The sequence below is a fragment of the Pelodiscus sinensis genome, chromosome 1 (assembly GCF_049634645.1).
Source record: "Pelodiscus sinensis isolate JC-2024 chromosome 1, ASM4963464v1, whole genome shotgun sequence".
NCBI classification, from domain to species: Eukaryota; Metazoa; Chordata; order Testudines; family Trionychidae; genus Pelodiscus; species Pelodiscus sinensis.
In genome coordinates, this window is record NC_134711.1 from 42,369,107 (window position 1) to 42,385,908 (window position 16,802).

General features: G+C 49.3%; 1 protein-coding gene across 2 annotated transcripts in view; it reads left to right on the forward strand.

Annotated features, from left to right (window-relative positions):
- Window positions 1-6,592: 6,592 nt before the first annotated feature.
- The window catches only part of FAM3C (FAM3 metabolism regulating signaling molecule C), a 40,616-nt gene continuing 30,406 nt past the window's right edge, over window positions 6,593-16,802 (forward strand). Inside the window, exon 1 of one of the 2 annotated variants that reach the window (XM_006122567.4) lies at window positions 6,593-6,785. The gene's annotated coding sequence lies outside the window, so the exon portion shown is untranslated. Of the gene's footprint in view, window positions 6,786-6,842; window positions 7,273-16,802 lie in introns of those variants that run through there. The other variant, XM_006122568.4, reaches the window with a different exon arrangement.

Below are 16,802 nucleotides of genomic sequence, written 5' to 3' on the forward strand. Positions count from 1 at the left end.
CCTAGTTCGAACTAGGGATGCAAATGAAGACAATTGAACTAGTTAATGAAGCGGGGATTTAAATATCCCACGCTCCATTAACATGATCTCGTCGGCGCGCTAGTTCGAATCACAGCTGATTCGAACCAGGAAGTGCGCGCCGGGACACGTTAGTTCGGACTAAAGCCCTTAGTCCGAACTAATGTTACTCCTCATTTTTTGAGGAGTAACATTAGTTCGGACTAAGGGCTTTTGTCCGAACTAACGCGTCCTGGCGCGCACTTCCTGGTTCGAATCAGCTGTCGAACTAGCGTGCCGGCGAGATCATGTTAATGGAGCGCGGGATATTTAAATCCCCGCTTCATTAACTAGTTCGATTGTCTCCATTTGCATCCCTAGTTCAAACTAGGGATGCAGTGTAGACATACCCCTACAGACTTCCTGTGTGACACATTAGGAAAATCACATACGGGTATTTTCAGAGAAACAAAGTATGCTTAGCTCTCACTCACTTCAATAGAAGTGGTAGATGTTTAACAATTCTGAAAATCATGCCCTCAGTAACTCTTGGCTACGTCAACACTGGCCCCTTTTTTGAAAGGGGCATGCTAATTTTAAACTTCAGAATAGGGAAATCCTCAGGGGATTTAAATATCCCCCGCGGGATTTAAATAAAGATGTCCGCCGCTTTTTTCCGGCTTGGGGAAAAGCTGGAAAAAAGTGTCTAGACTGGCCCGATCCTCCGGAATAAAGCCCTATTCCGCAGGATCTCTTATTCCTACTTTGAACCGCGCTCCAGCTGATCGGGTGGCTTCCCCTCTGCCCCTGCCCATGTGGAACTTGGTGGCACCCTGGCTGAGCACCATGGCCAGCTGGCCGGGCAGCCATTTTTTTTCAGTCCAGCCCGGCTGCCCTGTGGTCAGTCCGGAGGGAGCGTGGGTCGGACACTTCCCTCCGTGGCTGGTGTAGGGAATTCCTTGCCCCCAACCTTGTTCCCTCTCCTCTGCCCCAAACTTGTCCCCGCCCTCCTGGCCCCCTGTTCCCTCTCCCTTGCCTCCCCACCCCGCTGCAGAAACCTGCCCCCCCTCTGCAGAAACTTGTCCCCCGGCACCCTGCCCCCCCTGCAGAAACCAGTTCCTTCTGGCACCCTGTCTCCTACTACAGAAACCTGTCCCCCTGCTCCCCTCTGCAGAAACCTGTCCTCCCCCCCCCCCCCCCAGCACCCTGTCCCCTGCTGCAGAAACCTGTCCTGGCACCCTGCACCATCTCCCCTGCCCCCACTGGCGCCCTGTTCCCTGTCCCAGAACCCACTAGCACCCCTCCCCAGTACTGTGTCCCCTGCTCCCAAATGACTTTTCTATGGGTCACTGACCCCTGACTCAAGGCAGGTTCCCTGCCATTCTCATAAATAAAGACAATGCAGAAACTTTTTGTGTTTAACATAGTATTTTATTTAAAAAATGAAGCCTGGCCAACAAACCCCCAATTGGGGCCAAGCCCCCATCTGACCACAACCACTCCTGCATTCCCCCTTCCCCAGACCCTAGATGTGAGCCTATCAAACACTGGAACCTCCTGCCCTCAGCCCCTCACATACCCCAACCCAAATTTCTGCACCCTCAGATCCGCAAGCTTGCGGCTTGCTTAGTATCCCAACACTGCCCAGCCTGAAGCCCCCTCCCCGAGCCAGTGTCCCCTTCTCCACCTCCTCCTGCATCCAGATTTCCTCCCAGAGCTTGCACCTCTTATCCCTTCCCACACCCAAATCCTTCATTCCCACCCCAGAGACTACACATCCTGTCTCAACACAGCAAGGGTCCAGCTAGACTGCAGGAGTTTTTCAGGATTCTGGAGATATCCCAGAAAAACTCTTCCACATCCAGGGTTGCGTTTGTTCTTCCGCTTTTTTAGTGGAAGAGCAAACAGGCTCTTTTGGTCACCCCATATTCCTGTTTCCACAAGGAATAAGGGGGCTTCCAAAAGAAGGTTTTTTTTCCTGACATTTGGTCCAGTCTAGACAGGCCAAATGTTGGAAAAACCTCTTCCTATAGAAGAATTTTTTTTTAAAAGCAGCAGTATAAGGCTTGGGGATAGCAAGTGATGGAGAGGAGGAGAATAGAGGGGGCGGGGCTGTAGATCTTGGCTTGCTCTGTCATTTAAAAAGTGATCTTGGGTGTAAAAAGGTTGGAGACCACTGCTCTAAATCAAATACTAATACTTCCCATCACTGTTTGAGAATTTAAATAAACAGAAATCAGGTTCCATTTTATGATTCTTGCAGCAGCTGTAGAGCTACATGTGCATATTGAGGGTGAGAGGCAGTAGGGCAAGGGTGTTGGTGTCCAGGGGAGCGGTCCTGGAGTAATTGTATCTGTGTGAGGTGTGTCTAGACTACAGGGTTTTGTCAACAAAACTATACCTGCGTCTACATTACCACTGAGTTCTGTCAACAGTAAGTCGACAGAATGCGGCTGTTTTGTCGACGGCGGTAAACCTCATTCTTCGAGGAATAATGCCTTTTGTCAACAAAAGGTGCTATTGCATCCACACTGTGCTTTTTCAAAAGAGAGCGTCTAGACTCTCTGTCAAAAAAGTGGCTTGCTTTGTTGACAGAACTGGATGTAGTCTAGATGCTCTTTGTTGACAGAGCCTCTGTCGACAAAAGCCTGTAGTCTAGACGTACCCTGAGGGGGCAGGGGTTCTCTCCTTCTTCACCCCATTCTCTCCTTTTATCTCTTTCCCCCATGGAGTGAAAAGCACCCCGCATGTTTCCAGTGCCAAATAGCTGGGCATTAGGGCCGTGTCCAGACTCAGGGGTTTTTTCGGGAAAAGTAGCCTTTTCCCGAAAAAACTTCCCCTGCGTCCAGACTCAAGCCGCGTTCTTTCGAAATTATTTCGAAAGAACGCGGCTTTTCTTTCGATGGCGGTAAACCTCATTTCACGAGGAAGAACGCCTTCTTTCGAAAGTTCCTCTTTCGAAAGAAGGCGTTCTTCAATATAAAGAGGCCGTCTTCGAAAGAGAGCATCCAGACTCGCTGGGTGCTCTCTTTCGAAAAAGCGGATTTCTCTTTCAAAAGATCCGCCTGCAGTCTAGACGCGATCTTTCGAAAGAGGCTCTTTCGAAAGATGCTTTCGAAAGAGCCTCTTTCGAAAGAAGCCTGCAGTCTAGACATAGCCTAGGGGTTGAGGCCCCATCTCCAATATATTACAGCCTCAGTGCACTCAGCCCCAGTGCTTGGGGCTCCAGGCAGCCAGGCAGTGTGGTGGCTTTGCTCCCCATTCCAGTGCTTAGGTGGCCTGGCAGCATTGTCAGTCCTAGTGTTTAGGCAGCCAACCCTAGACAAGCGCAGTCCTAGCTGCTCAAAGTTGCCACGGGAGGTATGCTAGCCAGCCTCTTGGGAACAGCAAGAGGGCCTGGCCTCGGACAGAGTGAAGATGGGGTCACAGTAGACTGCTTGGGGAGGCACAGCCTCCCCCTGCCTACAATACCCACCACCAATGCCTGGATGCCTTAAGCCCCAGCTGCAGCCATGCAGCAGAAGTCCTGAGTCTGGGTGCCCAGAGACAGAAGCCACCAGAGGCAGAAGCCCTGAGCCCGAGCACTCTTAAGCCCTTGCTGCAACTACAGCAGTGGCACCCAAGCTCAGGCATCTGCAGCCCTGAGCCCAACTCCGAGGCTGCTGCAGTGCAGAAGTGAGGATGTGCACTTCTGCGCTGCCTCTGGAGGTGGTAAGATCTCTCCACCAAGAGCAGACTAGCAGTTAGGAGCTCCTGGCTGGGGCGCTTCCAGCCACATGGGGAGATCAGATTTCACAGAGAAGGACTTATTTCAAAGTTCATGACATGTTTTTCATTGCCATTGAAGTGGGTGGACCTTAGTCATGAAGGATGGTGAGGTAAAAAAACAGGCTAAGGAAACTTTTATAAACATGATTGTACCAAAGTAGAAAATACGCTTTCAAAAATGGATGTATGAGGCATAACTTTGCATGTAGGAAGTGGTGGTGGGGAGTTGCAGGTGTGATTCCACTCCATAAATGGCTCACAAATGCACTAATTATGTTCAGGGACCCAAGCAGGCCTTATTTTAAGAAAAAAGAAAAAACTAACAACCTGATCCCAAATAAGTCACATTCAGGAGTATTCTGGGTATATTGATGCTAGCCTAGTTTATTCTCTATAGGCTAGGACAGGGGTGGGCAAAAAGGCCTCTGCGGGCCAGATCCAGCCCACAAAGCAAGTGGATCCGGCCCACGGAGGCCCTGCTGCTCCCCCCGTCCCCAAGCCAATTAGGACCTGGGGCGGGGGAGTGCCTGAAGCCTTCTTTGCACTGCCCCTGCCCTGGCTTACTTGGCTGGGGGTGCGGGAGCACGCGAAGCCTCTTCCTACCCTGTGAGTAGTGCGTGGCGCTTAGAAGTGCCACGCACTGCTCGCGGGTGGGGGGAGAGTGGAGGAGGCTTCACGCACTCCTCAGCCCCCAGGCCAATCAGAGCCTGGGGGTGGGGGAGCTGCGTGAAGCTTCCTTCACTCTACCCCAGCCCTGCGAGTAGTCCGCGGCACTTCAGAGTGCCACATTTGCCTTTCAGGGTGGGAGGAGGCTTCCCATGCTCCTCTGCCCCCAGGCACTGATTGGCCAGAGGGTGGGGGAGCGTGCCAAGTCTCTTCCAGGACATGAGTGTCTAGTGGGAAGCGGGGGGCAAAGGGGCTCCCCCACCCCCAGACCAATCATGGTCTGAGGGTGGGGTAGCCCTGCCCTTTCCTATTTAGGCCCCATCCCTTCTGGGGTGACCCGGGGCTACTTAAAAAAGTGGCCCCCCAGGCAAAAATTATTGCCCGCCATTGGGCTAGGAAGAGGTCTCAACCAAGTGTGGGTTCATACTATTTTGGTTTTGAATAAATGTTTTTGTCCCCATCCTAGCAGTACCAGGTTTACTGTGGTGCCATCATGTGGAGCTCACACACCAAAGGGCCCATAACAACTATATGGGGGCCCACAAAAAGTTGATCTGGCCCTGTGGAGGGGATGTCAGTATGAGGGGGAAGAGGCCTGCTGGTTGTGGTGTCATTGTCCATGGGAAGGTCTGTGGGGAGGGGTGCTTTAGCAGGGCACTGGTGTGGTGGGAAAGGACCCAGTGGCAGGGAGGTTGGGGAGCTGGAAGAGATGCAGCGCTGTGGGAGGGAGTGTTGATGTGTGGGGGAAGGGCTGTGGGGGATGAGATACTGGTGTAGGTGGGAAGGGTTGTGGGAAGTGGATGTCAGTGTGTGGTGGAGGGGCTGAAGGGAGAGGAGTGGACAAGGGAGGGAGTATTGGTGATGAGGGAGGGATTGTGAGGAGGAGGGTGTGCAATGGGGGAAGTGTTGGGTGTATGGGGCTGAGGCTGTGGGGAGGAGTGGGCGATGGAGGGGTGTTGGTGTCTGGGCAAGGAGTTCCGGAGAGGAGCAGTTGGTGTATGGGGAAGGGTTGCCAGGAGCAGTTGTGCATAGAAGGAGTGATGATGTGCAGGGGAGAGGCTTCAGGGAATGGGTGTGCAATGGAAGAGGTGTCAGTGTACAGGGAAGGAATGGTGGGGAAAGGAGTGGACAAGAGAGGAGATGTGGTGGGGAGTGTACAACGGAGGAAGTGTTGGGTATATGGGGAAGGGGCGGTGGGGAGAGGAGTGGGATGTTGGTGTGTGGGAAACAGGTTATGGGGAGGAAGTGTTGACATGTGGGGGAGGGGTTGTTCATGGAGGGGGTGATGATGTGCTGGGAAGGGCTTCAGTGAAGGAGTGTGCAATGGAAGGGGTGTCAGTGTGTGGGCTAGGGGGTGTGAGGAGGGAGTGGGGTCGATGTGCAGAGGAAGGACTGTTAGGGGCAGTGTTGGTGATGGGGGTGCAAGAGAGGGGGTGCTGGTGATGGGGGCGAGGGGCGGTGTGTAGAGAAGGGGCAGTGGGGACGGAGTGGGCAATGGAGGAGATCTAATTAAGTATTATTATTATCATGTTATGATATGGCTTGTGCGCGAGTATTCTCGCTCACACTCTAGGACCGCGCTATGGGCTACTATGCTGATTCACCGCTTGGATATGGGTATCAGCACATAGTTGCGTACTGCCTGGCTGGTAGACACACTCACGCAGTGTGAGCATGTCTACCAGCCAGGCAGTATGCAACTACGTAGTAGTGCTGAATATTTTCCTTTTATAAACATACGATTCGTGACAGTGTTGCCCTTTGTCTAGCTTTCATCTTCCTCCTGTCTCTTTTAAGGTAAGGAACAATGAGCAGCTTTATCAAAAAAGGCTGGCCGCCTTACATTCAGAATTTTCTAATTTTGTTTAGGATCTTGATATCCATAATGAGCAATGCAGAAAATGAAGTTTTTGAAAAATAAAAAATGGATAAAAGCTGCGCACTAATGTAAAATATACCATGTAATGTGGATTGTCAGCAATAAACTCCCCATATCGTGGGGGTTGGTTTTTTTTTTTTTTTTTTTTTCTTGGTCTACACATTTTTATCACGTGTGTCCGGTATTTTCATTGAAACCATCTGGCAACCCTAGGTGGGCGAGGGGCGGGGCGGGCAATGGAGGGGATCGGGCAGGAGCTGCGGGGGGAGGGCCCCGAGCAGGCCGTGGAGCGGAGGCGGCCGGCGCTAGCACAGACTCCGGCCCGGGTCCGCCAGCGCTAGGGGGCGGACGAGCACCTCCCGCCCGTGCGGCCGCAGCGGCAGAACCGCTGGGCTTCCTGCTCCACCGCCGCCCTCTGAGCTCTCGTCAAGCCGCGTCCGCAGGGGCCGGGCGGGCAGCCGGAGCGGAGGCGCAGGTAAGGGGCTCCCGGCTCTCTCCAGCTCGGGCCTTCCGGGCTGGGCCCCCGCCGCCGCGTCGCACACCCGGCTCAGGGACGCTGCGCAGCGGCGTGTCCCGGCCCCGTGCCCCGGAGCGCCTGGCCAGGCTGTGCCCCGCGCCCCGCCCTTCGCTCACCCCGGCGCTCTGAGGTCTCCGCTCCTCCCGCCGGGAGCCCCGAGCTTCCCTGCACCGCCGCCTCCCTTCCCCTGCCGCCCGCAGAGCTCTCCTCGCGCGCGTTTCGTGGCCGAGCCAGCGGCTCTTCTCCTGCCCCCTTGGCTGCCTCTCCGGCCAGCAGCACAAACCGCCCTTCTAGAGTCTCCAGCCGCCAGCCCCGGACCATTCCTGTTTTGACCCTCTCCTGGGGTTGTGTGCGCTTTGTGCGGCTTCCCTCGTTTCCTCCTTGGGGCAGCTGCCAGAAAAATACACGTACCTGAAAGGGAAAAAATTGGGCTATTCTGCACCAGGTCTGTATCTCCCCACCCGCATCGTGGGGAGGGGGGAGAATCCAAGAGGCTAAACGTGACTGTAAACTTTAAGCTTGCATAGAACCAAAAGTCGGGACAGGATGGAAATGAGCGTTTCAGTGCTGGCTCTAAGCCACTGCATTAGAGGTGAAGTATTGTAGAAAGTAGTTCAGGTGTGAAGAGCTGGATGCCTCTCAAACTAGAGCTGTGGATGAATTCTTTACAGAGGAGATAAAGATCTACAGTGTGCAAATGCCTGGTAACTTTTGACTGGGTATGCTTACATTGATTTAGGTCTTAAGTATTTATAGCTGTAAACTGAAATGAGCTTTTCTGATTTTCACCTTACTTGCTGGCAGCTGTTGTTTGTACAAAACTACTTAAAAAGTATAATTAGCCCTTCAGTTTCAGTTTCGAATTGTGTATCTTTGCTTATCTCTTCACATCTTGGTGCTGTCATTTATAGAAATGGATTTCTAACGTTTTATCCTAGATACATAAGTAAGCATAATTATTTTTCTTCTCAGCTCAACTTTCTTCATATATAACTTTGTAGTCTGATGCGCTCAATTATCTAACAGTGAAAAGCTTTAGTTACCCTTAAAGACTTAATTTTACCAGTATAACTATGTCTATTAGTGGGTTAACTTTTTTTTAACCAGTGTCACTTTGATAAAAGTCCTATTGTGGAAGCAGTTATACAAATATATCATACTACTATAGTTATTTCTTTTCTTGTATGGGAATAGCAAAAACCAACATAAAGTGCCATTATATTAATATAATTGTGTTCACACTAAGGGCACAGCACTGTTAACTGCTTTCTAATATAGACACACCCTTGTGCTCTTGGAAAGGAGGAAATACTAAGGTAAAGAAGAAAAAGTAGCATTGTATTAAACATTCTGTAACTGATCATGGAAATCATCAGTGGAATAGTTATATATGGTTAACCTGACATTCAACAAACACTGAAGACATTACTGGAGGGACCAAACTTGCATTGGTAGGGGTATGCTCTAAGGAACCAATTCACAGTTGGTATATCCTTACAGATCTCGTTGCAGGAGCTGGGTCTAAATGACCTAAACTCTTTGTTCTTCAGTTTTTCTACATCTGTGATTGTGAAGTAGAAAGGTAAATATAGATAATCTTGTTTTGGCATCTGTCACTATAATACCTATCTGCTACTAGATAGCGTAAAGTCCTGTCTGTCTTGGGACCGAGAGCAGCCTCTATCCGTGATGGAACTGGGCGCCTGCAGGAAGGAGCTGCTCCAGTGTCCAGAGCCTGGGTGCCCCCGTTAATCGGCTAAATGAGATTTTACATCCCTACTTCCCAGAAGCAGCAACATCTCTTTACTGAGGATGTAAAATCCCATTTAATTGGTTAATCAATTGAACTGTGTGTGTGTGTGGGGGGGGGAAATCAAGGATTACAGGAATGCCCCATACCCTCTGCCATAGGCTGAGGCTGCTCCAACCCAGCCAGAGTTGCTCCTGCATGCAACTGCCCCTTCCCTGCCCCCCTGCAGGCAGGGGTTGCACCAGCCAGGATACCAGAGCAGCCCTTGCCTGCGCAGGCCAGGGTGCCCCACTGGCAGGGATTGCTTCAGAATCACAATCAGAACAGCCCCTACCTGTAGGGTGCCTGGGCCCACTATGGACAGAGTCTGCTTCATGGGATGTCGGAGCAGCCCCTCCCCGTGGTGGGCCCCGGTGACCCACAGGCAGGGGCTGCTCCAGAGTCCCAGCCAGAACAGCCAATGCCTGCCAGGCCTGCCAGAGGCAGGAGCTGTGCTGGAGCAGCTCCTGTTCATGGCAGGCCGTTCACAGGGCTGGTACTGCTCCAGTTCATCTGGTTAAACCTTCACATCCCTAATCTCTACTATTTCTTGGTGGAACTATTGCCCAGGAACTGCAGCCAATGGGAGCTGCAGGGGCAGTGAATATGGGCAAAGGCAACACACACAGCAGCCTAGCCATGTCTCTACTTAGGAGCAGCAGGACTTGTCACCATTTCCAGGGAGCCACTGCAGGAGATTGCTGTCTGAATCCAGCACCCCCAAACCTTTTTGCAACCCAATCCTCAGTCCTGAGCCTCCTCCCACACCCGAACTCCCATCCTCTTAGTTAACTGGAAATTTTTATTTACCAGCACCCACTGTTCCCCCAACGTGCAAGAAAACAAAGCTCATAGTTGGATCAAAGTTTTTGACAATAAAAGCTTTTTGGTTTCCATCTGGCCCCTTCCTTTCATTGAGCATCTCTGCCATTTCCAAGTTTCCTGTTACTGTTTCTCCCTCCTCACTGACCAGTGAGCCTACCCTCTCCTTAGTCTTCCTCTTACTTCTAATGTATTTATAAAAAGTCTTCTTGTTTCCCTTTATTCCCGTAGCTAGTTTGAGCTCATTCTGTGCCTGCCTGAAATGGCAGCTAATGCAGGGAAGCTCAGTTCTTGAAGTCACCTGCAGGCACTTCCCCCCATTGTTCCCATTGGCCAAGAATAGAGGGAGGTTGGAGGTGTGGGTGGTGCTTGCAAGTGACTGCCCTCACCATATAGGAGCTGCACCAGGTAAATACCCCATTCCCCCTGCCCTTGTACCTAATATCCCCCCACACCTTGCAGCCTACCCCCAGCCCGCTCCTGCACCTACGGTTGCCAGATGGTTTAACCCAAAATACCAAACACCCCTATCCCACTCCCCCAAAAAAACACCAGGAAAAAAATTCTGTTGAGAGGAAAAAAAAAAAAAGGGGGGGGGGGAGAGACCAGGGTTGTTGAGGGGGAAGAAAAAAGAGGACTCCAACAGGAGTTATTAAGCAAACAAACAAACAAAATTAAAACATTAAAAAATCAGCATGGCCCCTTTAAGAGGCTTTTTTTTTTGGTGGCCATTTTGTTTTTCTGATCCAGCGACAATATAAGCCCCTACGGAACCAGGTAAGCGGGGGTGAGGGACATTCGGGGGGGGGGGGGGGGGCAGTGGTCGGGCAGGGGGCTGGGCACGGTTGCTGAGTGTATTGTAGGGTTGCCAGGTGTCTGGTATTTTTGCCTCCTGGAAAGGGAAAAAAATATCAGAAAATACCGGACATTTTAGGTGTCCGGTATTTTCTGAATTTTTTTTACCAGACAGGAGGCGAAAATACCAGACTCTTCGGGTCAATACCGGACACCTGGCAACCCTACCTGCACCCTACCTCCTGCTTCAGAGTATAGGAAGCTCTCTCAGAATGTATTAGCCCCAGGCCACCAGAAGAGTTAATCTGGATGTTGGGGAAGGAATGAACTTCAGTGCCCTTTCCTGCTCTTGGGGCTGGAATGCAAGGAAAATCCTGGTGCCATGAGTTGTGTGGGTGATGTGGCCCCCAAATGACAAGCAGAAAAGAAAGAAATACTCACATCAGTGAGCTGTTCTTTTTCTCTTCATTTGGGGATCAGAAGGTTTTTTTCTTTTTTTTTTTTCTTTTCGCTTGCATATGGCTCCTGACTGAATTTTTTTTTTTTTTTTGGTGGGTCAGTGACTCCTTACCCCAAAAAAGTTGCCTACCCCTGCTATAAATACACATGTACTTGTTGGTACACAGATTACATACAATGGACATGAGCTGGCATTTCTCACTAGTTAAAAGCATATCTGTGTGTGATACCTAAAAATCAGAGGCTCAAGTGGAGGCTTCAGTCAAGTATATCTTTCAGCTCCATGTTATTGTAATTTCTTGAGCATTATATGTAATTTCTTGAGAATTTTGTCTTTATGCTGAACTTAATGAATGGGGTCATAGTTGGACAGCTAGCTGCATCTCTAGCCTCTGAGTGTACCTCTTCAAGTGTTAGATCTTGTATCTTGACCTCCAGAATTCCGTATTTATTCCATATTGTAGACCAGGTAAGGTACTGCCCTGTCGTTCCATCATGTTTTTTCCAATAAACATGAGTACAGGAATAAAGCACTTACAAACAGGTGTAACTGATGAGGAAGGACAGACACATGGGGGGCACCAGTCATGTGATTCCCCCCCCAGGTGACTCCTCCCCATGCCACTTCTAGCCCAGGGAAGGGGAGATGGAACAATGCATCATCTACACCAGTACCATCCCTTCCCTGCCTTTCCCCACCCCGCTTCTTCCCACAAGCACCCTCCTCTGAGTGACTCAGGACTAGTGGGCTGTGCTGGCAGCTGTGATCAGCCCTCCCCATGCTCACTGACAACAGTGGGGGTAAGCAGAGCGACGTGGTCCTAGCTCACTCTTTTCTCCCGGCTCCTAGCTATGTTGGTCTGCTGCCCCATTGCCACTTCTGGTGAAATCAGGGAGGGCGGGGGCAGGTCCCCCACCTGCTGTTGGGCTGCCCAGGAACTCTGACCCATTGTCCCTCCCACCTATGTGGGGAGAGGGTCACGTGCCTTCTCTCCCCCATGCATCACCCCTGCTTACAGAAAAAGATATGGATACTCCATCTTAAAACTTTACCATTCTGCAGTGGTGGGCCAGGCTGTCCTAGTTTCTTTAGTCACCTCAGCAAACACTAGGTGCCAGCTTGAACGGCTCCCCAGCAATACTACTGGCCTCTGGACAAAGTCATTTTAACTGATTATAGTCCAGTTTATCGGCTAGCTCCCAGCATTGGTTTCATATGATAAAAACAAGTTTTGTAACAGAGCCTGAAGGTAGATTGTTCACTGTTAATAGCTTGGGCATTTTTCTAATTAACTTTGTAGTGTCTATGGAAGAAAGGGTTGGGTGGTTTATCTCAAAGACATTATTTCACTTCCTGCTCATTTTCCAACAGCTCTGTTGAGTTATTGGTATAGTCATATACTAAAGGCCCCAATAGCCAGGTAATTACATAGTATTCATAGATGATTACAGAGCATCTCCACATCCAGCACAGTTGGGGCTTGTCATACTGGAATGATATATTTTAACATGAGAAGGATAATACAGAAAAAGTTTGGGAGTTTAATGATAGGTAATTGTAAATTATTTTCTGAAATTTGAGTGTGGCAGTCATTCTAACCGATACTTATTTTCTGGTTTATATTTTTTATATAATAAAGCATAATACATTGAGGATTTTACTGCGTTTTAAGTGATCATGAGGAGTTTGTATTGTATAATCACACACACAAGCAGTTCACTGTCTAGAATGATCCTTTGAATCAGTCACAGTTAAGACACAAGTCACTGGCAGAGCTAGATGGAGGTGAGAGGGAAATGTTGATTTAGAGAATGTTGTATTTTAATTCAGAGGAACTCATTAATTTAGATTCTGATAATTTAAACCTTACACATATAATCCCATTAGGCTCAAAAGGATGATTTCTGTGAATAAGAGCTGCAGGTCTGTGTCACTTTTTCAGTCAGATTTAATTTTAAAGATTTACATGTGCATACTGGGATTTATTTTTCTCATTACAAATAGTGTGGCAGGGTTTATATTTAGAGCTCAGTCCTGTAATTGTTTTGTTTTTGTTGTAAATATCAGTGTTTCTCAACTCTTTTTATAAAGGACCCCTTTAAAAAATTGTTAGTACCCCCAGTACCTACAGTTTTTAGACACACAATTTTTTTTCTACATTGCAACATATTTGTTTAAACAACTTAACTGTAGCCGGGCAGGCAATTAAATTTTGGGGTGTAAAAAGTACAAAAATAATAAAGTGCCGTAAAACATAAAACAAAAATTCAGTTTTCTTCAAATTTCAGTTGTGTTGACATACCCCCCCCAGACGTCTCTCAAATACCGCTAAGGGTACTCATATCACTGGTTGAGAAGCACTGGTAAAGATCTTTGAGATATGAGTAGGAGAAGTGCTATAGTAGAACCAGAGTTACCGATCCCATAATTACGAACTGATTGGTCAACCACACATCTCCATTGGAACTGGAAGTATTCAGTCATACAGCAGCAGAGACACTCCCACCCCCCAAAAAACCTAAACAAATACAATATTGGATTAAACATAAGCTAATAAAAATGGAAATTAAAAAAAATGACAAACTAAATAAACTGTTTCTGTGCTTGTTTCATTTAAAAGCAGCATTTTTTCATCCTCATAATAAAATTTCAGAACTCTATTAAGCTAATGTTCAGTTGTAAACTTTTGAAAGAACAACCATAAGCTGTTTTATTCAGAGTTATGAACATTTTTGAGTTATGAACAACCTTCATTCCTGAGTAGTTAAACTCTGAGGTTCTACTGTGTATAAGAACCACATGTTAAGCTAAATATTAAGGAAGTCAGAGCGTATGTACTTGTAGGGAGTGTTCAGCACTGAAACTTTATTTGATGTGAAATTAATTCATCTAATAGCTCATTTGATTAGGTTTGACACATTGATGGGAATTAAATTTGACCATCAGTCCATAAGCAGAACATAACTCTTCAGCACAGCCCTGTTGCACTTGCCGCTCCAAGCCAGTAGGGATCATAGGCGTGCGCAGCACATTTCATTAGGGTGTGCACCCAAAGAATTTTTTAAAAATGTGCTTTGACCCCCATTAGCCATGCCCCTGACTCCCATTGGCCACACCTCTGGAGGTAACACTCTGGGGCAAGATGGGCACATAAACCAGAAGTAAAAGGTGTCATGTGACCCCCCCCCCCCCCCTCCAGGACTTTTCCCACCATCCTCCTACCAACAGGGATTAATTTGGCCCCCACCAAATCCCCCTCATGCAACTATCCTGCAATTGCATTAACCCTCCTGGTGCTTCCCCCTTCCCTCACTGCCCCTGCCCCCTTTTTCCCTGGTGCCCACCTCCTCACCACCCTCTGCCCCCATTTTCCTCATGCCCGTGCCCTCACACATGCTTTGCTCCATCCCTGTCTTCCTCATGCCCACCCCTTCTTTCAAGTCTTCTCCCAGCACCTCTCCCTTCCCCCTATAGTCCCCAGTGCCCTTACCCTCTCCTTTCCCAGCATCACCTTGTCCCCCCCTCCCACTGACTCCTCCCCTCCTGCCCTTTTCCTCATTGTCTGCACTTGGCCTCTCTGGCATTTGTCTTTCTTGCACCCCTGTCCCTTGGTGCCTTCCCCTTTCTTCTCCTGACCTGCCCCCTCCCCTCAGCACAAGCCCCTTCCTCTCCCACCCCTTCCTCTTTTTTTCCCCCTTCCCCTCCCATCCCCTCTCTTACCTTACCTTTGGCTTCTGCCTTCCTATTTGCGGGGCTGGAGTCAGAGCCGGCCCAAGCTACAGGCCGGCCGGGCCCTAGCCTGGGGCGCCTCAGGGGCACTGTGCCGTGCTGGGTGGGGGCATTCCCGGGCACCTTAGGGCTGCTGCGCCGTGCTGCTGGGCCAGGTGGGGCCCAGGACACAAAAATGGCTTGGGCTAGCCGGCCCGAGACATTAGGGTGTGCCTGGGCACACCCCGTGCGCATGCCTACGGTAGGGATGTAAAATTAATTAGTTAACCAGTTAAACATTAAGTTTAACCGGTTAACTGATTAAATGGGGGAGGCAGGCTGGCGTGGCTCACATGCCACATACAGGAACTACTCCATCCCAGCTGTTTCTGGTCTCGTGCAGGGCTTTCAGCTCCCAACCCAGTGTATACATGTTTCAGTCACCCCTGTTCACCCACAGGGATCATGGTTTGGCAAGGACCTGCTTTCTGTTTTTAATTAATGCATTTATGTGTTCTTAGCTACTCTGGAATGATTGAACAAACCTTGACTGCAATTAGTTGCTCTATATATGTTAGAATATATTAACAAATCATGGTGGTGATATGATTTTTTTGCATGTGGTGTCAGTCTGTCAAATAGATGGTAATGGCACCTACGCTTTAATTTCTAAATACATTTCTCATAGTGTAGGTCAAACCTCTCAAATCCAGGACTCTCTGGTTCAGCAATATTGGACCACAGATATTGATAGATTAAGGAGCCCTGGAGGCCAGGAGTGGGAGCCAACCAAGAGTCCCATGGCAGTTAGGGAGCCTTGGCTGAGCTGGTGGCGGATGGGTTGGTGGTGGCCAGAGAGCACTGGTTCCAGGAAGCCCCGGTGGGAGTGGGGCCAGAGGAGGACAGGGAGCCCCACAATCTGGAGGGGAGCCCAAGAGCGGGGCTGACAGCCAGCAGGGGAGCATTGACCTCCCCTGCTACATCAAATTCCCTGATTCGTGACTGTTCAGGCCCAAGAGTGCTAGACCAGGAAGGTCCAACTGTAGTAAAATAAATACATAAAATCCTCTCTGCCTCGAGGTTCCTGGTACCTGGATTAGCCATGTCTGCTTGTGAAAACCTGCTCTTTAGAGCAGCACCTAACTCATACTCTTGTAGACTCATCCACACTGGTACTGCAGATAATTCAAGGTTAAAAGTTAGGGTTTCTGATGATAAATTCCAGAGTTCTTAGCACCTTGCTTACTAGATTTATTCTAGGAATTGTTTTTTGTCTTGTTGTGGAAGGAAATATCTTTCTTGAGCATGTGTGCACAAGTTTTCTTGCCTCTCCAGCACTTAGAACTGAGGGACTTCCAGCTCTGCATACCTCTCACTTCCGTTCATTCTGTGAGTTCTGCTTCTCTGTTGGACCAGGATGTGGATTGAAGCTGTGGAGCATGGTTGATGTCATTTCAGCAGCGGCTGGTGATCCTCAGAAGGCAGCAGCATGAGGTCATGCTGTCTGGATCAATGAGATAGAATAGAGGCATCTAATGCATGCTGTTATTGCTTCAGATTCCCCTTTGTGAAGATCAACATATCTGGTGCAGGACTACAAGCACAGTCTGACTTTGTTGTCATTTAGACCTGAGATGACACCCAGTGGTTCCAGAAGTTCTGTATGAGGAAGGCCACTTTTATGAGGCTCTGTAAGGAACTTGGCACAATCCTTGGGCACTAAAATATGCAAAGCAAAGGAGGCTAATCCAAGGGCAGAAATGGAGTTAGCACTATCTGGAAATAAGCTACCCCTAGCCTCTTCAAATCCATAGTTAACTCCTATGAAGTTGGTACTACCTCTCCATACCAAGAGCCCCCCAGCACCAGCAACATTTAAGACGAGCGAAGACCGAGTACCACAGCACACGCAGCCCTCTGCACCATCCATGCTGGTCTTCCTGCCACCCAGACAGTTGACGTCTCAGCAAGATTTATCGGTAATATCAGTACCGGGCACACCGCTCTTCGATACTAACACAGCACTATCATCAGTGTGGCCCCTCAGATTAGCCATTCCTGCAAGCTTGGTACCTTGCTTCTCTAGCAACAGTGAGGATGAGCAAGATGCCCTTTTCTCTCCACACCATTCCTCACCTAAACCAACAGCACAGGCTCAGCAACACATTGTCCAGACACAGATGTGGCAGCCTTTCTCTTGGATTCCCCTCCTTCCCCCTCACCCCACTCCCACAGCCATGGTAAGGATGGGATCCATGGGGGACAGTCAAGATCTAGGTACAATTTCCAGTGATGCTGCAGCCACAAGTGGCTCCTAACCTCCTTCTGCCACCTGTATCTGAGATAACGCAGGAGGACATTGAGCACCAGGGCAAGACCCAGGAGGACAAGATTCTGCCTT